Genomic DNA, 23,640 nt, shown 5'->3' with positions numbered 1-23,640 from the left:
TCTACCTTTAGATGTTTTCCTGTTAACATAGTTTCCAAAATTACTCATCTGTGGGGTGTTCAATAAATATTTCTCTACTGACTAACATATAACAGGCAGATCAGTTGATTAGATGTAATACTTTCATTCATACAGTGTAGCATGTGATCTTATACATGGAAATTGTTAAAATATGCCAAAGAGTTACCAAAATGGCTTTCAGGATCCAGCTGTGACAGTCAGTTTTGGTTTATTATCTCTCCTGTTATCTGCTGTGACTTGTACCTGTTTATATAATCTTGCGTATAACATCAAATCTCTTAGTAAGAATTTAACACTCTGACTTTTAATGCAGTTAAATCTCAACCCAATTAAGGATTGTTTTCTAATACAACTCTTTCTCTAAACCTCAAAACATTTAGAGAATTCTAAGGCTCTTCATTTGCCTCAGTTACCACTTATAGCACTAATGCAACAGGTTGGCTGCTTTGGCATTACGGGATGCTTGTTTTTACTGTTGAGGTTTTGAGTATTACAAATATAGTGAAGCAATAGTGAAGCACAGATTGCCCAGAAAGGGCAAAGGTTCAACATCTTCCCACAAAAACAATGATTGAGTCTTTTCATTAGTTAGCTCGTAAAAAATCAGCATAAAACTAGATAATAATAGGATACCTGTTGATCTGTGAGATAAAAACATTCTTTTGAATTGCATGCTAATTTGAAAAGATAAATATTGATGCCAATGCACAGATGATGAAGCGGGAGCCTGGGGTGTGGGGATGAGACCAGCTGACAGGCATTGGCTAAGCCAGGACCCTGGGCTGAGTGGGATTGCGTAGGCCTTGTGACTCTATTATTAAACACAGATCCTGAGGGTGAATGACAGCATCTGTGAGATTTTTGAGTCAGTTCTGAAGTAGGTTCTCATCCAAGTTAGGCAGACATACAAAAGTAATTATAAAATGCCTAGGCACTAGCCCCACCTGCAGTTGTTGCTTAGAATGAGGTAGATAGTAGCAGAAGGAGCAGTCTTTTAAGTCAGTGAGAAAAAAGCTGAAATAGGTTTACAGTGGGGGAAGGGACAGAATGGGGAAGTCCTTTATCCTGAGCTCTTAAGCATGCCAGGAGCAGATGCCTGATTTTACTGTATGGCATTTTGTGGCCCAGAAACTTTCCAGATTCTGTATTTTCCTATCTGGTTAAATTGAACTGTATTTACCTGTGTTTCAAAGCCTGAATACTTTATTTATGCTCTACTTCATTTTCTTTTCCAGTTCTTTCTAACAAGCTTCCCTAGATTTACTTGTTCTCATTTCCTAGACACTGTTTGTCTTCTTCCTTCTTCTCTAGTTCATTGGAAATTTCTGCTTCTTTGAGACTGGGTTAGATTCCACTTCTTCTGACTACACCACCACCATCAATCTCCTTCTCTGAACTCCTGGATCATTACTTCAATCTGAAACAATTCATCAGGTATCTATAAAGGTGGTTATTTGAGTTCCTGTTTTTAGGATTCCAAAATGATGCCAAGATATGTAAAATAAAATATCAATTGCATTTTTTTTTAATTGAGGGGGTTAGAACTATGTAAGTCCTAAAAGAGACAAAGTGTTTAGCTCAAAGTTGTCAGATGTTGGACTCAGAAGTTTGACTTAGGTTAATAAAATGTTTTGCTGTTTAGTTTATGAAATTTTTCAAGATCAGGTACCTGGAGGGAAAATAGCAAAAGAAATTCCTAATAGAGAAAAGTTGCAAACCGCTAATTGTATGTAGTTTGGTACTTTATGTGTAATAAAGTGGTTGAGAGTGTGATCTCTGAAGTCAGGCAGACCTGGGTTTGCCACTTTCTATCTGTATAACTCAGTACTTTGCATTATCTTTTGGAGTCTTGGTTTCTCACCTAGAAAGTGAGTCAAGGCAAATAATTTACTCAGCACAATGCCTGCCATATAGTAAATGTTCAGTAAATGGTATGCATTATCATTATTGTTGTTGCATCTTATTTGCTCTTTTTTGTGGTTTATGTCCTGTGTTAGGCAGAATAGTTGCCTACTGCCCCAACCCCACCAAATGTTCCAGCACCTCTGATATTACCTCACATGGCAAGAGGGCTTTGAAGATGTGATTGATTCAAGGATCTTAAATGGGGAGATTATCCTGAATTATTCAGGTGGACCCAGTGTAATCACAAAGGTTTTTCAAAGATGGAAGAGAGGCAGAAGAGCCAGAAAAGGATATGTGACAATGGAGTCAGTGTCAGAGCTGGAGTGATGTGATGTGAGAAGGATTCAACCTGCTGCTTCTGGCTTTGAGGATGAAAGAAGGGGCCATGGGCCAAGGAATACAGGTGGCTTCTTTCAAGAAGCTGGAAAAGGTAAGGAAATGGGTTTTCACTCAGAACTGCTAGAAAGCCACCCAGCCCTACAGACACCTTGATTTTAGCCCAGTGAGACTCTGTCCAGATTTCTGACCTCTAGAATTGTAAGATAATAAATTTATGTTGTTTTAAGCCACTAAGTTTGTGGTAATTTGATAAAGCATCAATACAATAAAAAATAAACACTTCACCCCAGCAGGACTCCTTTTGAAGACCAGTTCTGTATACATCATTGTATCTAGTGTTAAGTATTGGATGTAAATATGGATCAATAATTTGGAATTGACTGAGGTTTCCAGTGGTGAGGCACAATAACTTGTAATTTGCCATTTTTTTTAGTGGAGAAGAGATAACCATGAGTCAGCTCTCTTTCTGCATACACATTTCCATTGCAGCACAAGTTAGATACTGGGGAAATTCCCCATCTCACTACCAAGGACACACCTAACTGACAATAAATTCATCTGTAGCCCAGTCAGGGTTTTCCCCTCATTGTCCCTTCCTTCCACAATTGCAGCTAGTTTTCAAAAAGATACATAAAAATAGCTACCATGAATTTAGCACATGGCATGTGCCAGGAGCTGCGCTAAATGCTCTGCATATGTTATCTTACTTAATCCTCCAAAATTTTCCGTGGTGGTAAAAATAAATGTTTCCTGTTTTCAAACTTCAGGTCATGATTCTCAGTGGATTTTAAAATCAGTTTTGTAGGGAGTGATCCAGTAGTTACTAAACAATAAAATAGAATATGAAATATTGCATTTCAGGAAGTAAGAATAGGCATAGTTTCATCAAATTTTGGTTTCAATTTTATATATACATATCATATAATATCTATAAAATAAATACATGTGTGTGCACTGGGTTGTGTTACAAACATATTTCTTACAATGAGTCCTAGTAAAAATTACTGTTTGTTTTTTTTTTTTTTGAGGCAGAGTTTTGCTCTTGTTGCCCAGGCTGGAGTGCATTGCGCGATCTTGGCTCACTGCAACCTCTGCCTCCCAGGTTCAAGCGATTTTCTGGCCTCAGCCTCCTGAGTAGCTGGAATTACAGGTATGTGCCACCATGCCTGGATATTTTTTTTATTTAGTAGAGAAAGGGGTTTCTCCATGTTGGTCAGGCTAGTCTCAAACTCCCGACGTCAGGTGATCCATCCACCTCAGCCTCCCAAACTGCTGGGATTACAGGTGTGAACTACCACGCCTGGCCCTTAAAAGATTACTTCTTGTAGTGGGTTGTATTTAAAATTTTTAAAAACCACGAATGAAGTGGTTAAGAATATAGGCTTTAGCAACAGGGCTACTTGAATTTAATCTCAATTCTTTATTTTATCAGCTCTGTAATCTTGAGCATATTACTTACTGTTTTTACCCCAGTTACCTTATTTATAGGATCCTATCTCATAGAGACTTTTGAGGAGTAAATGAGTTCATTCAAGTTAAGCACTTTAAACAGTGCCTTAGTAATTAATGCTTAGCTAATGTTACTTTCCCATGTTTCATGTGGCTTAGTAAGTAGTAAAACTTACCAGATTTCTGTTCTGTCTGACAAAGTCTAGTCTCTTAGCTACTATATGTCACTGCCTGAGTTTGAAATCTAAAGCAATTTTACAGTAATTTATGTGGCACCTCAAAACAAACAAATCAACAAAATTAAAAAGTCTCCCTTTATAATAAATGGTACCAGTACATGAAAATACTGGGGATGCTCTTTTTCTCAGGGAGTTGGCTGATTTGGCATAACCTTATCTCTGAGGGAAAACAGGTTTCGTGAATTGTTCCATTCTGAATTTCAGGAGAGGAATATGTGAAAGGTACTGAGTGCTCTTGACATATAGAGAACAAAGCGATGACTCACTTAAACCCTGACAGTAGGGGCACCATATAAATTATTATATCTAAAGGGAATCAAGTTAAAGAAGAAATCTTACAAGAATCTGGAGGGAGATCTGTTTTCTAAAAGCTTATTAGGTGAGTTTTGCTAGTGTTTGTTTTTATTTTGTTTTTTTACCTTCCTCTGTCCCAGCAGGCATTTTAGTGATCTTTTGAAACATGTTTTGACTCTACTTGGTGATTGAAATACACAGCGAGGCTGTGCTGCTTTTATAAGCTCTGAAAGTTTAAGAATTTAGGAAGCTAATGACTGTCTTAAATGCAGTTGAATCTAATTGATAAAATTATCCTGGGACATTGAACGACTGATTTTAGTATTCAGCTAATAACCCATTTAAAAAGAATTCCATAGTTCTTTCAACTTGCTTGACTATAGAGTAATTTTGTCACTAGTTACTGTATTACTGGAAGATGTATTCCTAGGCTTTAAGATTTGTGAAGGGTGCGTGTCTAACTTCTGAAACCCAATTTGACAGGGACATAGCAGTGTTTTAAAAAGTCAGTGAAAGGAAAGAGGTGTGTTCAGCATTCCTGTCCCATCTTAACACATTCTTTTTCTCATTTTAACAGTGGTAATATTTTATATTATTTTGTTTTGATTTTTGTTTGTGGGATATAGCTCTGCTGTCCTACAACTCTAAGTAGAAGAGAAAATAGTACCAATAATTTCTTCATGGTGATGCACCTCTCTGTCTTAAGTCTTGAACAATGTTTGAGGTCGATGGTGGCCTAAATGAATAAGCATGTCGTGTGTGGTTACTTAGTGAGTGTAGTTTTGTAAGGTGCAACAAGGAACTGGTAATTAACTGCTGGGCATGAGATTACCCCAAGATTCTACAAACGCACCTAAGCGGTATTTTATTTGTGAAAAGATTAGAGGAGCTGAACTATGTATCTTCTTGGTCTCCAGTGGGCAGATACATGGGGATTGCAGCAAAGATTGGGGAAGTGGCCTCCAAGGATGCATGTGGATGTCCTCTGATCCTCTGAAACATGTTGGATGGCCATTGTCTTCGTTAGAACAAAGAAAAAGCAGAAGTGTATTTGCCTTTTAGAGAGAGCTCAGTATTTCTTTTTGACAAACACAGTACCCTCTCACACCTGCCTTTTGGGGCAGGGGTATTTTATTGGACCACAGATATTCTGAGGGGAAAGGAGTTTAAAGTCAGAGCTTGACAAATGCCAGCTCCAGTGCTAATAAGCATTTGTCAAGTGCTCTGATTCTAGGCTTTGAAAAGTCTTGAGTTATTAATGAAGTACCACTATTCACTGTACACTGTGTAAAGTCCCTAAAATGGAAAGAATAATACTTGCTAGTGTCTTTTTAAAGTTCATGTTTATATTGTCTGTTTCCAGGAAAAGTGCCCTCAGCTGGGTCAATGAGAACATTCTTGGCACTCTTTTCTGCAGTGGGCACTGATTGAGGGTCTTCCTGGTGTGGCATCATCAGATCCCTGTTGCTCAAATCCACTAATTAGCTGGTTCTTATATACAAGTAGCAGGGGCCTTAAAGCTCTCTGAGAAGATCTCACACTGTGTCTCCTACATTTCATCTTCTATAATCTCTTATTCTTAGAGACAGAAAGGTGGTGAAAAGACATCACTTCATTTCTTTCTCTGGATTTGGAAAGGGTTATATATTGGAATTATGCTATTAGTTTACACTTGCATTGTTTAAATTAGAGGAAAGGTTATTTTGTACAGAACAAATAAAAAGACTCTTTAACTAGCTTTCAGAATATCCCAACTTTTAACATAAGCTGTTTTGTAAAGGCTGGTTATAGTGACTTCCTTCATAATAGACTTAAAATAAGATGCTTTGAAATCTTGTTCTTTTCTTTACAATACCATATATCAACTTTGTTTTGAGAGGCAAACTCAATTTTCCCCTCAAATTAGGAAATTACTGTAAGGAACTGGAATGACACACCAGAAGAGATTACATCATAGCGGGGAGGACTAGCATGGGGGTTTCTTTACAAACACTAGACTAGACTATGGATTATAATTTACTTAGTGTTAATAGTTGCAGTTATACATCAAGGACAAAATAGATGTTCTTCAGTTTTTTGTCACTGAGCAGAGGAGAAACAGGGAAACAACAAAGGCCAAATAATTCCCAGCCATTGCTGCTTTGTTTGCATGGAGCCTTTTGAAATGTGAACTAAGAATATTTCTCAGAAGATTTTTAGGTGATTCATATACACAGTAAGGTTTCAGAAGTGCCATATTCAGGGAAATATGGAAACCCATGGCTTTTCTGCTAGAGGATTGTCAAAAGTCCAGAATTTCATAACTAAATACCACAAATTTAGTATAGTAGAGCACAGAACTAAAGGCTTTCTTGTGGCTGCAAAGAATTGACTTCACATAGCATAAACTATAATCCAAGACAGTGACTTAGACATAAGAGAAAATAGAACTTGGTAACTGTTTGGGACTGTTTTACAGAGTGATCATGTATATTTCTTATTATTCTAAAAAAATATGATCTTTATACAAAAATTGTTACAACCATGTACAAGTGTGCATAAATAAACAGTGTATTTATGTAGTCTTTATTTGAATGTCAGGCCAGTTAGAGAAGCTAGACGTGTATAACCAGTTTCGTTTTAACAATCAAGTTCAGAAAATAATATGTAGACTTCCACCTAGTTCCTTTTCTGAATAATATTACAGACTTAAGGAAGCTAATAAGAGTCCAAGATTCTCTGAGTGCCTTTGTGAATTACTTCACCTGATTCATGTATGTACTTTCATATAATGGCTTTTAATATTGAGGAATATTTGGATATTAAAAGATTAGAGTAATTCTGAGCTTATTAAATTGTAGATTGTCATTTTTTATGAGGATTAACTTTCCTGCTACAACATGTTTTCATCACTAGTTATAATGTATTTTTTTACTTTTGGCTTAGATTTTGAGCCTTCTATTCATGAAATATCAAATGTAGTTCTTTTTTTTTTCAGATTCATTTTTTTAAATTTAATTTAATGTAATTTAATTTTATTATTATTATACTTTAAGTTCTAGGACACATGTGCATAACGTGCAGGTTTGTTACATATGTGTACTTGTGCCATGTTGGTGTGCTGCACCCATCAACTCGTCAGCACCCATCAACTCGTCAGCACCCATCAACTCGTCATTTACATCAGGTATAACTCCCAATGCAATCCCTCCCCGCTCTCCTCCCCATGATAGGCCCCGGTGTGTGATGTTCCCCTTCCTGAGTCCAAGTGATCTCATTGTTCAGTTCCCACCTATGAGTGAGAACATGCGGTGTTTGGTTTTCTGTTCTTGCGATAGTTTGCTGAAATGATGGTTTCCAGCTGCATCCATGTCCCTACAAAGGACACAAACTCATCCTTTTTTATGGCTGCATAGTATTCCATGGTGTATATGTGCCACATTTTCTTAATCCAGTCTGTCACAGATGGACATTTGGGTTGATTCCAAGTCTTTGCTATTGTGAATAGTGCCGCAATAAACATACGTGTGCATGTGTCTTTATAGCAGCATGATTTATAATCCTTTGGGTATATACCCAGTAGTGGGATGGCTGGGTCATATGGTACTTCTAGTTGTAGATCCTTGAGGAATTGCCATACTGTTTTCCATAATGGTTGAACTAGTTTACAATCCCACCAACAGTGTAAAAGTGTTCCTATTTCTCCACATCCTCTCCAGCACCTGTTGTTTCCTGACTTTTTAATGATTGCCCTTCTAACTGGTGTGAGATGGTATCTCATTGTGGTTTTGATTTGCATTTCTCTGATGGCCAGTGATGAAGAGCATTTTTTCTTGTGTCTGTTGACTGTATGAATGTCTTCTTTTTTTTTTTTTTTTTTTTTTTTTGAGACGGAGTCTCGCTCTGTCGCCCGGGCTGGAGTGCAGTGGCGGGATCTCAGCTCACTGCAAGCTCCGCCTCCCGGGTTTATGCCATTCTCCTGCCTCAGCTTCCCGAGTAGCTGGGACTACAGGCGCCCGCCACCTCGCCCGGCTAGATTTTTGTATTTTTTAGTAGAGATGGGGTTTCACTGTGTTAGCCAGGATGGTCTTGATCTCCTGACCTTGTGATCCACCCGTCTCGGCCTCCCAAAGTGCTGGGATTACAGGCTTGAGCCACCGTGCCCGGCCTGAATGTCTTCTTTTGAGAAATGTCTGTTCATATCCTTTGCCCACTTTTTGATGGGGTTGTTTGTTTTTTTCTTGTAGATTTGTTTGAGTTCTTTGTAGATTCTGGATATTAGCCCTTTGTCAGATGAGTAGATTGCAAAAATTTTCTCCCACTCTGTGGGTTGCCTTTTCACTCTGATGGTAGTTTCTTTTGCTGTGCAAAAGCTCTTTAGTTTAATTAGATCCCATTTGTCAATGTTGGCTTTTGTTGCTGTTGCTTTTGGTGTTTTAGACATGAAGTCCTTGCCCATGCCTATGTCCTGAATGGTATTGCCTAGGTTTTCTTCTAGGGTTTTTATGGTATTAGGTCTGACATTTAAGTCTCTAATCCATCTTGAATTAATTTTCGTATAAGGAGTAAGGAAGGGATCCAGTTTCAGCTTTCTGCTTATGGCTAGCCAGTTTTCCCAGCACCATTTATTAAATAGGGAATCCTTTCCCCATTTCTTGTTTCTCTCAGGTTTGTCAAAGATCAGATGGCTGTAGATGTGTGGTATTATTTCTGAGGACTCTGTTCTGTTCCATTGGTGTATATCTCTGTTTTGGTACCAGTGCCATGCTGTTTTGGTTACTGTAGCCTTGTAGTATAGTTTGAAGTCAGGTAGCGTGATGCCTCCAGCTTTGTCCTTTTGACTTAGGATTGTCTTGGCAATGCGGGCTCTTTTTTGGTTCCATATGAACTTTAAAGCAGTTTTTTCCAATTCTGTGAAGAAACTCCTTGGTAGCTTGATAGGGATGGCATTGAATCTATAAATGACCTTGGGCAGTATGGCCATTTTCACGATATTGATTCTTCCTATCCATGAGCATGGTATGTTCTTCTATTTGTTTGTGTCCTCTTTTATTTCACTGAGCAGTGGTTTGTATTTCTCCTTGAAGAGGTCCTTTACAGCCCTTGTAAGTTGGATTCCTAGGTATTTTATTCTCTTTGAAGCAGTTGTGAATGGAAGTTCATTCATGATTTGGCTCTCTGTTTGACTGTTACTGGTGTATAAGAATGGTTGTGATTTTTGCACATTAATTTTGTATCCTGAGACTTTGCTGAAGTTGCTTATCAGCTTAAGGAGATTTTGGGCTGAGACAATAGGGTTTTCTAAATATCCAATCATATCATCTGCAAACAGGGACAATTTGACTTCTTCTTTTCCAAACTGGATACCCTTTATTTCTTTCTCTTGCCTGATTGCCCTAGCCAGAACTTCCAACACTATGTTGAATAGGAGTGGTGAGAGAGGGCATCCCTGTCTTGTGCCAGTTTTCAAAGGGAATTTTTCCAGTTTTTGGCCATTCAGTATGATATTGGCTGTGGGTTTGTCATAAATAGCTCTTATTATTTTGAGATATGTTCCATCAATACCGAATTTATTGAGCATTTTTAGCATGAAGGGCTGTTGAATTTTGTCAAAGGCCATTTCTGCATCTATTGAGATAATTATGTGGTTTTTGTCTTTGGTTCTGTTTATATGCTGGATTACGTTTATTGATTTGCATATGTTGAACCAGCCTTGCATCCCAGGGATGAAGCCCACTTGATCATGGTGGATAAGCTTTTTGATGTGCTGCTGGATCCGGTTTGCCAGTATTTTACTGAGAATTTTTGCATCGATGTTCATCAGGGATATTGGTCTAACATTCTCTTTTTTTGTTGTGTCTCTGCCAGGCTTTGGTATCAGGATGATGTTGGCCTCATAAAATGAGTTATGGAGGATTCCCTCTTTTTCTATTGATTGGAATAGTTTCAGAAGGAATGGTACCAGCTCCTCCTTGTACCTCTGGTAGAATTCAGCTGTGAATCCATCTGGTCCTGGACTTTTTTTGGTTGGTAGACTATTAATTATTGCCTCAATTTCAGAGCCTGCTATTGGTCTCTTCAGGGATTCAGCTTCTTCCTGGTTTAGTCTTGGGAGAGTGTAAGTGTCCAGGAAATTATCCATTTCGTCTAGATTTTCTAGTTGATTTGCGTAGAGGTGTTTATAGTATTCTCTGATGGTAGTTTGTATTTCTGTGGGGTCAGTGGTGATATCCCCTTTATCATTTTTTATTGCGTCCATTTGATTCTTCTCTCTTTTTTTCTTTATTAGTCTTGCTAGCGGTCTGTCAATTTTGTTGATCTTTTCAAAAAACCAACTCCTGGATTCATTGATTTTTTGGAGGGTTTTTGTGTCTCTATCTCCTTCAGTTCTGCTCTGATCTTAGTTATTTCTTGCCTTCTGCTAGCTTTTGAATGTGTTTGCTCTTGCCTCTCTAGTTCTTTTAATTGTGATGTTAGAGCGTCAATTTTAGATCTTTCCTGCTTTCTCTTGTGGGCATTTAGTGCTATAAATTTCCCTCTACACACTGCTTTCAATGTGTCCCAGAGATTCTGGTATGTTGTATCTTTGTTCTCATTGGTTTCAAAGAACGTCTTTATTTCTGCCTTCATTTCGTTATGTACCCAGTAGTCATTCAGGAGCAGGTTGTTCAGTTTCCATGTAGTTGAGCGGTTTTGATTGAGTTTCTTAGTCCTGAGTTCTAGTTTGATTGCACTGTGGTCTGAGAGACAGTTTGTTATAATTTCTGTTCTTGTACATTTGCTGAGGAGTTCCTTACTTCCAATTATGCGGTCAATTTTGGAATAAGTGTGATGTAGTGCTGAGAAGAATGTATATTCTGTTGATTTGGGGTGGAGAGTTCTGTAGATGTCTATTAGGTCTGCTTGCTGCAGAGATGAGTTCAATTCCTGGATATCCTTGTGAACTTTCTGTCTCGTTGATCTGTCTAATGTTGACAGTGGGGTGTTGAAGTCTCCCATTATTATTGTATGGGAGTCTAAGTCTCTTTGTAAGTCTCTAAGGACTTGCTTTATGAATCTGGGTGCTCCTGTATTGGGTGCATATATATTTAGGAGAGTTAGCTCTTCCTGTTGAATTGATCCCTTTACCATTATGTAATGGCCTTCTTTGTCTCTTTTGATCTTTGATGGTTTAATGTCTGTTTTATTGGAGACTAGTATTGCAACCCCTACTTTTTTTGTTCTCCATTGGCTTGGTAGATCTTCCTCCATCCCTTTAATTTGAGCCTATGTATGTCTCTGCATGTGAGATGGGTCTCCTGAAAACAGCAGACTGATGGGTCTTGACTGTTTATCCAGTTTGCCAGTCTATGTCTTTTAATTGGACCATTTAATCCATTCACATTTAAGGTTAATATTGTTATGTGTGAACTTGATCCTGCCATTATGATATTAACTGGTTATTTTGTTCGTTAGATGATGCAGTTTCTTGCTAGCCCTGATGGTCTTTACATTTTAGTATGTTTTTGCAATGGCTGATTCCGGTTGTTCCTTTCCATGTTTAGTGCTTCCTTCAGGGTCTCTTGTAAGGCAGGCCTGGTGGTGACAAAATCTCTAAGCATTTGCTTATCTGTAAAGGATTTTATTTCTCCTTCACTTATGAAACTTAGTTTGGCAGGATATGAAATTCTGGGTTTAAAATTCTTTTCTTTAAGAATGTTGAATATTGTCCCCCTCTCTCTTCTGGCTTGTAGAGTTTCTGCCGAGAGATCTGCTGTTAGTCTGATGGGCTTCCCTTTGTGGGTAACCCGACCTTTCTCTCTGGCTGCCCTTAAGATTCTTTCCTTCATTTCAACTTCGGTGAATCTGACAATTATGTGTCTTGGAGTTGCTCTTCTGGAGGAGTATCTTTGTGGCGTTCTCTGTATTTCCTGAATTTGAATGTTGGCCTGCCCTACTAGGTTGGGGAAGTTCTCCTGGATGATATCCTGAAGAGTGCTTTCCAACTTGGTTCCATTTTCCCCCTCACTTTCAGGCACCCCAATCAGACGTAGATTTGGTCTTTGTACATAATCCCATACTTCTTGCAGGCTTTGTTCATTGCTTTTTCTTCTTTTTTCTTTTGGTTTGTCTTCTCGCTTCATTTCATTCATTTGATCCTCAATCGCTGATACTCTTTCTTTTAGTTGATCGAGTCGGTTACTGTAGCTTGTGCATTTGTCACGTATTTCTCGTGTCATGATTTTCACCTCTGTCATTTTGTTTATGGCCTTCTCTGCATTAATTATTCTAGTTATCAATTCTTCCACTCTTTTTTCAAGATTTTTAGTTTCTTTGCGCTGGGTACGTAATTCCTCCTTTAGCTCTGAGAAGTTTGATGGACTGAAGCCTTCTTCTCTCCTCTCGTCAAAGTCATTCTCTGACCAGCTTTGATCCGTTGCTGGCGATGAGCTGCGTTCCTTTGGAGCGGGAGATGTGCTCTTATTTTTTGAATTTCCAGCTTTTCTGCTCTGCTTTTTCCCCATCTTTGTGGTTTTATCTGCTTCTGGTCTTTGATGATGGTGACGTACTGATGTGGTTTTGGTGTGGGTGTCCTTCCTGTTTGTTAGTTTTCCTTCTAACAGTCAGGACCCTCAGCTGTAGGTCTGTTGGAGATTGCTTGAAGTCCACTCCAGACCCTGTTTGCTTGGGTATCAGCAGCAGAGGCTGCAGAAGGTAGAATATTGCTGAACAGCGAGTGAACCTGATTCTTGCTTTGGAAGCTTCCTTTCAGGGGTGTACTCCACTGTGTGAGGTGTGGGGTATCTGTCTGCCCCTAGTGGGGGATGTCTCCCAGTTAGACTACTCAGGGTCAGGGACCCACTTGAGCAGGCAGTCTGTCCCTTCTCAGATCTCAACCTCCGTGTTGGGAGATCCACTGCTCTCTTCAAAGCTGTCAGACAGAGTTGTTTGCATCTGCAGAGGTTTCTGCTGCTTTTTTGATGTTGTTGTTGTTTAGCTGTGCCCTGTCCCCAGAGGTGGAGTCTACAGAGACAAGCAGGCCTCTTTGAGCTGCTGTGAGCTCCACCCAGTTCGAGCTTCCCAGCGGCTTTGTTTACCTACTTAAGACTCAGCAATGGCGGGCGCCCCTCCCCCAGCCTCGCTGCTGTCTTGCTGTTAGATCGCAGACTGCTGTGCTAGCAATGAGGGAGGCTCCGTGGGCGTGGGACCCTCCCGGCCAGGTGTGGGATAAAATCTCCTCGTGTGCTTGTTTGCTAAGACCCTTGGTAAAGCGCAGTATTGGGGTGGGAGTTACCTGATTTTCCAGGTGTTGTGTGTCTCAGTTCCCCTGGCTAGGAAAAGGGATTCCCTTCCCCCTTGCGCTTCCCAGGTGAGGCGATGCCTTGCCCTGCTTCAGCTCTCGCTGGTCGGGCTGCAGCTGCTGTCCAGCACCGATTGTCCAGCACTCCCTAGTGAGATGACCCCAGTACCTCAGTTGAAAATGCAGAAATCACCTGTCTTCTGTGTTGCTCGCCCTGGGAGCTGGAGACTGGAGCTGTTCCTATTCGGCCATCTTGCTCCGCTCCTCCAAATGTAGTTCTTTAGGTATGCTGCCTTTTAATCAGGAAGCAGAATGTGATTGCCTACTATTTTCTAGCCACATACCTACTAGTGAATAAAGGATGGAATTCAGACCATGGTTTATGAAATTCAGGCTGCGTTTTTGAGTACTTCCAAGTATTTTTCAAGTAACTTGGTTGTGGTTTTGAATGACTAGGGAAATGCTTTGCTTTGTTTGAAAGGGAAATTGTTCAAAAATGAGATCCAATGGAAAACACAGAGGGTGCTACAAATGCAGAGACATTGTTTCAACCTATAAGAAATTTTACATGGAAGCAGAATTTTGATGCCTCTTAAAAGGAAACCATTGAGATTCCTTATTCATTAGTATTTTGAAAGTTGGCAGTGGAGTGAGGATCTGTGGAGGAATGCACAGCTGGATCTTGCACTCAGGACTTCTGTCCTCTGCTCCTCAAAGAACTCATTAGTCACTGTTCCCACTCCCACCCTGGCGCCGAGGAAAATGTTGATGTTTCCACCTTTCCCACCCAGGCCTATTTAGGGCATACAACCCTTCCTGAACTTCCTGCAGTACAGTTGAGATCACACTGTAGCCTCTAACAAGCATATACCAGAGATTCAGGGATGACAACAGAGAACTGCAATATAATAAGTAACAGATAACCACTCCATAGTTGTTGCATGCACTTCAGAGTGTATACAGCCCATTCTCACCTCACAGGAGAACTAGGAAAGGAGAACAATTTGGGAAGGTCTCTCAGTTAATTTTTCCCACACTGCTGCCTCTTCTGTCTTTGACTTGTTTCTTCTTCTCACTTAGGAGGAAGTGGTTCTCAGATAATTGACTAATCACTTCTTTATGGTCGTGAACTCAGAGACTTATGTGTTATGAGGGGAGAAGCATAAAAAAGATTACATCATGTGAACTCTTGAAATAAAATGCCTCAAGACATAAGAGAGGCCCTTACCACTGTCATTTTCAAAAGGAAAGCTTAGTAGGCTACAGAAATTTAAAAAGCAAGCGAACAGGCAACTAAGCCAACAACAAAGACATGAAGAAAATTCCAGAATAATCTTCAACCTGTGCTTTCACATGCTAAAATTTCGTAATGAAAAAGATTTCTTAAACTATGTATCTTATGGTGTCAATGGTCAGTGTGGTGGTAGTAGTTGTGATTTGGGCTGCTTTTTTCCTTGTTTATGTTTTCCAAATTTTATTTGGGAAATTTGTGCTGTTCCATTGTGAACTGAAGTTATATATACTGGATGATATAACTTTAATTCCTATGAGTATGTTTGGCTATGTTTTTGGAATTAGGTATTATACATGCCACCTTGTGGCCATTATTAAGAAAACACCTAACATGAAGATGGGAAACAGGATCTTTAGTGATAGCAGCTTGAGCTTGAAGCAGTGCTTTCCGAAGCCTCTTTCTCCAACAACATCCTTAGAACTCTTAGAACCTGGATATCACATTTTAGTGGAAGGAGACAGACAGTAAATAAAATAAAGTATAATAAGTGCTCTGTAGAAAAGTATGCAAAGAAGAGGGCCAGAAAGTATCAAAGAGTTTGAAAGTACAAATAAGGTACTCTTGGAAGACCTCACTAAGGTCACATTTGAGCAGAAATCTGAACAGGATGAGAGACAACTCAGGGTGGGGAGCAGAATAATGTTTCAGATATGGACATTGCAACTGCGAAGGCTGAGACAGGAATTTGCCTGGCCTGTTCCAGCTTAGCAAAGAAAGAGGTCTGTGTTGCTGATACTCAGAGAGGAGGGAGACAATAGTAGAAAATGCAATCAGAAAAGTGACCAGATGGAGGAGTGACTAAGGCTTTGTAGACTGCTGTATGGACTCTGAATGAAATGAGTGGTCATTGATGGGTTTTTTGCACAGAAGGATCCTGGTGTGTTTTAAAAGGAACATTCTAGATTCTATGTTAAAAACAGACTGAAAAGTGCAAGGGAAAGAACAGGAAGAGCAATTAGGAGGCTGTGGTAGATTATTATTCAGCAAATATTCACCCTACTGTCCTCTCCATAAAATTTCCCCAGCCCATCATCACTGGATTTGTCTATTTGACTTGCTTTAGTCAATGGAAAGTGAGTGAAAAGTGATTATGTGCCAGTGGGGAGGCAAAACCTTAAAAGACCCAGCAAATTTCTTCCAACCTTTTTGTGCATCTGCCAGAATACTGCGAGCAATCAGTGCCCCTTAAGCCTGGGCCTCAGAATGAGAGATATGGAGCAAACCTGAACCTGACCAGCAGCCTAGAGCCAAGCCAGGGTGACCCTGCAAAGCCCAGCCAAGCATAGCAAAGCCACAGACTTGTAGACCAATGAGTGTTAAATAACTTGCACTGAAAGCCACTGAGATTGGAGGAATAATTTTTATGCAGTATTACTGCAGTGAACCTGATTAATATAGGAGCTACTGCAATAATCCAGGGAAAGAGTGGATGATGAGCTGAAGTAAACTAGGATGGTTGTGATAGGATTAGATTCTGTATATACTTTTGAAGACAAGATTTGAAAGAATTTGCTGATGGCTTAGCTATTAAGTGTGAAAGAGAAGTTTTGAAATTTTGGTCCAAACAGTGGGAAGGATTGAGTTGCCGTTTACTGACAGAGGAAACATGAAAGAAGGGGCAGGTTTACTTGATTCAGGGCATGCAGAGGAGAGCAGAGTTAAACTTTGTATATGTTAAGTTTCAGATGCCTCTTATATTTGCAAGTAGAGGTATCTTCTTATATTTGCAAGAAGAGGTGTCCAGCAAGTAGTTTGACATTTAAAAAAGATTTCAGGAGATCATTTCTGCTCTGGCTATAATGGGATGACAGAGACTACATTTACTGTATACCTCAAACAAATAGAAAATTGGACAAAACAATGTTTTCATAATAAACAAATTGAACCTTATTGCCCTAGGTTGGCTTGCCACCTAGAGGCAGTTTTCAAGCTTTAATAGATAGAGGGCGTATTCATCTGTTTTCACACTGCTATAATTACCTGAAACTGGGTAATTTATAAAAGAAAGAGGTTTAATTGACTCACAGGTCCGCATGGCTGGGGAAGCCTCAGGAAACTTACAATCATGGTGGAAGGTGAAGGGGAAGCAAGGCATGTCTTTAAGAGGTGGCAGGAGAGAGAGAAAGAGAGAGAGAGAGAGAGAGAGAGAGAGAGAGAGAGAGAGAGAGAGAGAAAGAAAGAGAGAGAGAAAGAGAAAGAGTGCAGGGGAAACTGCCACTTTCAAACCATCAGATCTCTGAGAACTCCCTCACTATCACAAGAACAGCATAGGGAAAACTGCCCACATGATCCAGTCACCTCCCACCAAGTCCCTTTCTTGACACATGGGGGATTACAATTTGAGGTAAGATTTAGGTGGGGACACAGAGCCAAACCATATCAGAGAGAAACCTCGAACAGATCCTGGCAGTCTAGCTTAGTGGAGGGAATAGAAATTAGAGTTCACGGAGACTAAAGTGGATAGAAATTTTGGGTGGCGGGGTGGGGTGGTGCGGGGGCTTGGTGAAGAGAGAGAGAGAGAGATAAGAGAGAATATACCCAGAAATCACAAAGGGGTCCCTTGAGCCTTGGTATGTGCATGTAAGAGAGGAAGATACCCCCAGCAGGGGGAAGAACTACTGGGAGGCAATAAGTCAAATAATTCCTGAAGCTCACTTAAGACTGGGAAGAGTTTGTGTTCCCATCAGTTAGAGTGGAAAGACCTTATTACACTGTATTATATAGGGGCATTGAATAGAATCCTCAGAAGAATACCTCAGTAGTGAAGTTAGTAGTGAGGCTAAATTAACCCTAGACTAAAATATGCTCTGGATTTCCTAACAAGCCTCAAAAGAGCTAGACTGCTACTAAGTAACATAACTGTGTGCTAGAACAAAGCCTAAGGCTACTAGAAGGGTTACAACAAAATCTACCACCCTATTAAGTGAGGTTTCAATGTTGCAAAGCAATAAAACACTTACTAGATATTAAAAAGAATAAGAAACCTAACCCATAATCAGAAGAAAAATGTCAATAAATAGAAATGGAACCAGAAATGACAGAGGTGATGTAATGACTAAAATTGTCCATTATAAATATGCTTCACGTCATCAGTAAGGTAGAGGGAAACATGAGCATGATGAAGAGAGATATAGATAATAGAAGACGACCGAAATCAAAGTTACAGAGATGAAAAATACAATAGATTCTTCATTTCAGCTCTGAAACCAACAGCTGATTAGATACCGCAGAAGAAAAGATGAATGAAATTGAAGGAGCAATAGAATCTATCAAAAATGAAGCTCAGGGAGAAAAATGACTAATAGAAAAATGAACAGAGCATCAGTGACCTGAGGAACAAAGTCGAGAGAGCTAATATACTTATAATTGGAACCACTGAAGCAAGGTGGAGGAGGGTGAAAAGAGAAGACATAATGGCCAAATGTTTGTCCAACTGTGATGAAAAGTATAAACTCATGGATCTTAGAAACTAAAAGAATCCTAAGAAGGAAAAAGCTTACAGAAAATCACACCAACACACATTGTAACTGAATTTTAGAAAACCAGTTTTGGTAAAGAGAAAAATCCTAATAGCGACCAGAGGAAAGAAAAAGACAATATCTCAACAGAAACTTCTTGTCAGAAACTACACAAACTAAATGACAATCATCCAAGTGCTGAAAGAAAAAAAAAAAACTGTCAATCTAGAATTCTATATCCAGATTTTTGATTTTTTTTTTTTTTTTTTTTTTTTTTTTTTTTTGAGACGGAGTCTCGCTCTGTCGCCCAGGCTGGAGTGTAGTGGCCGGATCTCAGCTCACTGCAAGCTCCGCCTCCTGGGTTTACGCCATTCTCCTGCCTCAACCTCCCAAGTAGCTGGGACTACAGGCGCCCGCCATCTCGCCCGGCTAGTTTTTTGTATTTTTTAGTAAAGACGGGGTTTCACCGTGTTAGTCAGGATGGTCTCGAACTCCTGACCTCGTGATCTGCCCATCTTGGCCTCCCAAAGTGCTGGGATTACAGGCTTGAGCCACCGCGCCCAGCCGCCAGATTTTTGATTTTTTAAAAATCAAGGTAAATAAACACTTCTCCAGACAAACAAAAGAGGTAAAATTCATATCAGGAAACTAACTATAAGAAATATTACAGGAAGTTATTCAGGCAGAAGGAAAATGATGCCAGATGGAAACTTGTATCTTCATTTAGGAATAAAAATGCCAGAAATGATAAATATATGGATACATGAAAAATACTTAATTTTCTTAGTTTTTAAGTCTCTATAACAGATAATTGACTGCTTAAAGCAAAATAGAAATAATGTGCTGTTGGCTGTATAACATATATAGAAGTAAAGTATATGATAAGGACACTGTAACTTATCACAGTTGTGTTAAGCAGCTTCTAAGATGCTCCCCAACAGTCTCTGCATTCTATTATTCAACTCTAATATAGTCTCATCTTCCATGGAATAGGGCCAAACTCTGTAAAGAATATGGAGAACTGACAATATATTGGAGCTTCCAACTTGCTCTTTCTTGCACTGCTTCTCTGAGGAAACCCAGCTACCATGTCCTGAGGATGCTCACCATCTACAGAGAGTTTACTTGGAGAGAAACTGAAGTCTCCAGCCAAGACCCAGCATCAACTTCCCAGTTACGTGAGTGAGCCATCCTGGAAGCAAACTCTCCAGCACCAGTAAAGTGTTTAGATGACTGCAGCCCCTTTCAACATCTTGACTGCAACCTCATGAGAGACCCTTAGCCAGAACCACCCAGCTAAACCCATCCAGATGCACAGAAACTGTGGGAGATCATAAATGTTTATTGCTGTTTTAAGCTTCTAAGTTTGGGGGTATTTTGTTATTCAGCAATAGGTAACTAACACAACACTCTACCCACCAGATGACAAATCATTTCCGATATAGTAAAAGAAACCTTCAACAATATACTTCTATTTCACCTCCTGTCCACATATACTACTTTCTGTGTTTTATTGTGATTCCTAGCTAGTGAAGTTTGGCAAGAAAAAGGAACAGAATACATAGAGATTGGAAAGGAAAGTGTTTTTATTTGCAGATGACATGATAATCCACATTAAAAAAAATGAAGAATTGTGCTACTGGAACTAATAAGTAAGTTTAACAAGGCTGCAGGATAGAAGGTCAATATTCAGAAATTCATTATATCTCTATATAGTCACAATTGACTATATTGACAATTGGGATTTCATATTAATTTAATAATACCATTTTTATGGCACTTGATGTTGGTAAAATGTAAACATTTTAGGGATAAATGTCATAAAATATGTGTACAATCTGTATACTCAAAAGCACAAAATGTACTGAAAGAAATTAGATAAAACCTCAATAAATGGAGATATAAACCATGTTCACAGATTGGGAGACTAATTGTTAAAATATCAAATGTCCCCAAACTGATTCCATGTTTATCAAAATCCCAGTAGCTCTTTGGTAAAAATTGATAAATCAGCTCAAGAATTTATATATCAGTCCAAAAGTTCATAAGTGTTGCAACAAGTGTTAGAAAAGAACAAAATTGGAGAACATATAGTATCTGATCTCTAGTGTTTTATAAAGCTGTAGTTATTAAATAGCATGACATTGGCATAGAGAGAGACATATACAAAAATAGAAACAAATAATAGTCCCAGAATAGATAGATACACATGTAGTCAATTTATTTTTGACAAAGTTTTCAAGATAATTCAGTGGAGGAAAGGATAGTCTTTGCAATAGATGCAAAAGGTACTGGAACAATTTGATAGCCATCTGGGCCTTAACCCTTGCCATACATCCTATAGAAATTAGCTTTAAATGGACTGTACACTATAAAATTATAGAAGAAAGCATAGGCAAATATCTTTGTAACCTTGATTAGGCAGACGCTTCTTAGATAGGACACAAAATGTATGAACCAGAGGAAAAATAAATGGTAAAAAGGAATTAATTGAAATTAAAAACGTTTGTTTTTAAAACACACAAGAAGAGGAAAAGGCAAACTACAGATAGAAAATATTGGCAAAGTATACATCTGATGAAGGGCTTGTTTCCATAATATAAAAAGAATTCTTACAACTCACTAAGAAGAAGATAAACATTTGAAAACAAAAATAGGTGAAAGATTTGTAGGTACTCTGCCAAATGAATTATGTGAATGGTAAACAGCATATGAAAAGATGGTCAACATTATTAGTTATTAAGGGAATGCAAATGAATGAATACATAAATTGTACATTTATACGTAAAATTTTACTCAGCAATAAAAAGTGAAGAACTATTGAGAGATGCAACAATGTTGGTGAGTCTCAAAAGCATATCCTAAGTGAAAGAAGCTATTCTCACAATACCACAAAATGTATGATTCCTTTTATCTGAGGTTCTACAAAAGACAGAACTCTAATGAGGAAGAAAATTATTGGTTATCGGGGCAAAGGGTGGAGAGAAGGGATTGATGGCAAAGGATTGGAATGATGGAAATGTTTTATGTCTTGATTTTGGTAGTGGTTACACGACTATATTCATTTGCCAAAACTCATCAAATTGTATACTGCAAATTGATGAATTTTGTTGAATGTATATTATACCTCAATGGAACTAATTACAACAATTCAGGGGAGAGGTCTGGGATAGAGACATAAATTTGGGACTCATGAGCATATAAAATTTAAAGCTATGAAACTGGATGATATCACTGAGAAAAATTGTGTGTGTGTGTGTGTGTGTGTGTGTGTGTGTACATATAGTCAAAAGATTAAGTCCTAACATATCCCAATGTTTAGAAAACAGGGGAATGAAAAGGAAATAGCAAATGTGACTCAGAATGAGTAGCCAGTGAAGAAAACGAATTATGTGTGGTGTCCTGGAGGCGAACTGATAAAATTGTTTCAAGAAGGAGTGAATGTGTCAAATGCTGTCGATACATTAAAAATATGAGGAATTTTTTCCCCCAAGATGTCAGATTGGAGGCAGTGTTTGCATGCTTCTCCCATCTGGAGACAAAATAGTGTGTACATAGTCACACTGTGAGCTTTTTTTTCCAAGAAGCAATGCAGGAACTTAACAGGAAAACTGAAATCTACAGATTATTTGAAAGAAGTGGCAGGCTGCAGCCTACACCATGAGTCAAGCAAGAAACTGTAAGTCCCCAGAGTGTGTGAGGGGGAGAGACTGCCTCTAGGGTATACAGCCCCACTAGGGAAGCTGGAAATCCAGGCCACAGGGGAAGGCCTTAATCCTATCCAGTACTAGAACTGATTTAGGAGGGTGAGGACTATAAGTAGGAGTGGCAGCAGGAAGAGCTTTGTGTGCATTCCCAGTCTCCAGTGTGGAGCAAGGGAAGCCATTACCTATTCTGACTCACATGGGACCTTGCAGAAGTCTGCCAACTGACTCAGGCAGTGGTCTCAGGTTGGAAGAAGCTCCCAACTGAACTTTGTGATATAACCTTGAGCAGGGAAGAACTCCTTTTGCCAGAACGGGGGCGTAAGTGGGAAGTATGCTGCAATCATGAGCATAGGAGCTGGGCACCCCAGTTGTGCAGGTGCACTTTTCATGCATGGCTTGAAAGCTGTGGTTGTTATCCCTGCAGAAGGTATATGGCCTGGGGGAGTTTTGAGTTCTGTGCTCAGATGGCCTGGAACTTAGGGTCGCTGCTGCTAGTGGAAAGCTGCAGGTGTGAGATCTGCCTTGCCAAGTGTGTAGGAGCTGGGTGGGACTTACCACTGCCTGCTACTCCACATTTCCTGCAGTACACTTCTGTTCAACAGAGGCAGCTGTGCTCCTCTTTGGAACATTACCCCAGTGGCCAGAGAACTGTCTCCTGACTCCCACAGGGGTTGCTGCTTGCTCTGCACATGGAGAGTCAGAGCAAAGACCTGCCTAACTCAGCCCCCAGTTGGCTTTGCCCCTTTACCTGCCTGATAGGTTAACACAAAGGACAGAAACTTTTCGGAGCTTTATGCCCATCACCTGAGAAACCAGAGCACAAATCCCACTGCTACTACCATAGCTGCTGCTCTTTTGCAAGTGCCACATTTTGGCCGGAGGCCAACTGACACTGTCCATTACAGCATCTCCAAGTTGAATAACACCGCTCCCAGGAAGGAGAAAACTTGTGTGTGACTTCAGCTATCACTATGGCCTGCATAACCCTGCTAACCAAGAGGTTCTAAGTCTGTACATGTGACCAGTTCATTACTACTACAACCAGCATTTGAGAAAGCCAACACACTAAGGCCTACTATAACCAAGGAATTTCAAAGGATCTACATCACTCCCTTGCCACCCCCATCAGAGCTGGTGCTACTACAGACTCCTGGGAAACCTAAAGACAGGTCACATCTCTGGATCCCTTAAAGACATTCCCCAGAACCAGTCTGGAGTGTATCAGCCCCACTGGGCAACTTGACTCAGAGGGGCAACAGGATTCACAGTAGTCTGGCCTTCAGAGGCTCCTACTCCTAGGGGAAGGGAGAGTGCAGCACATCAAGGAAACATCCTGTAGGACAAAGGAACCTGGATGGCAGACTTGAGTCCTAGATCTTTCTGCTGGTGGGAAGTTTCTTTCAGCAGATGCTCAGTTGCAATGCTGGGTTCAACGGGGAAAGTCTGCAGTTTTGCCCCAACAATCAGGAGGCCCTGGTGCCCATGAAGGATCTCGGAGAAGAGGGGTTCTTCTCCTCATCCACCACTGCAGACATAGCTGGTGTTTTACCCACATGAGCTTAGCATGAGTGCACCTATACACAGCCCTTCTGTAACACTTCAGGGTGACTGCATCTCCACAGGAGGAGCACCTTCCAGGTGCAGGCTTGCATGAGAGGTAGGGTCACATTTGCTC

At 39.8% G+C, this 23,640-nt stretch overlaps 1 long non-coding RNA gene across 1 annotated transcript; it reads left to right on the top strand.

Annotated features, from left to right (window-relative positions):
* Positions 1–1,326: 1,326 nt before the first annotated feature.
* On the top strand, positions 1,327–21,080 carry LOC115899575. Its single transcript, XR_004059227.1, has 3 exons — positions 1,327–1,455; positions 2,019–2,356; positions 19,252–21,080. It is a non-coding gene; the product is annotated as an uncharacterized LOC115899575 (long non-coding RNA).
* The last annotated feature ends 2,560 nt before the right edge of the window (positions 21,081–23,640 follow it).

Source organism: Rhinopithecus roxellana, chromosome 9, assembly GCF_007565055.1.
Source record: "Rhinopithecus roxellana isolate Shanxi Qingling chromosome 9, ASM756505v1, whole genome shotgun sequence".
In the NCBI taxonomy this organism is placed as follows: Eukaryota; Metazoa; Chordata; class Mammalia; order Primates; family Cercopithecidae; genus Rhinopithecus; species Rhinopithecus roxellana.
This window is presented reverse-complemented; position numbering and strand designations above follow the sequence as displayed.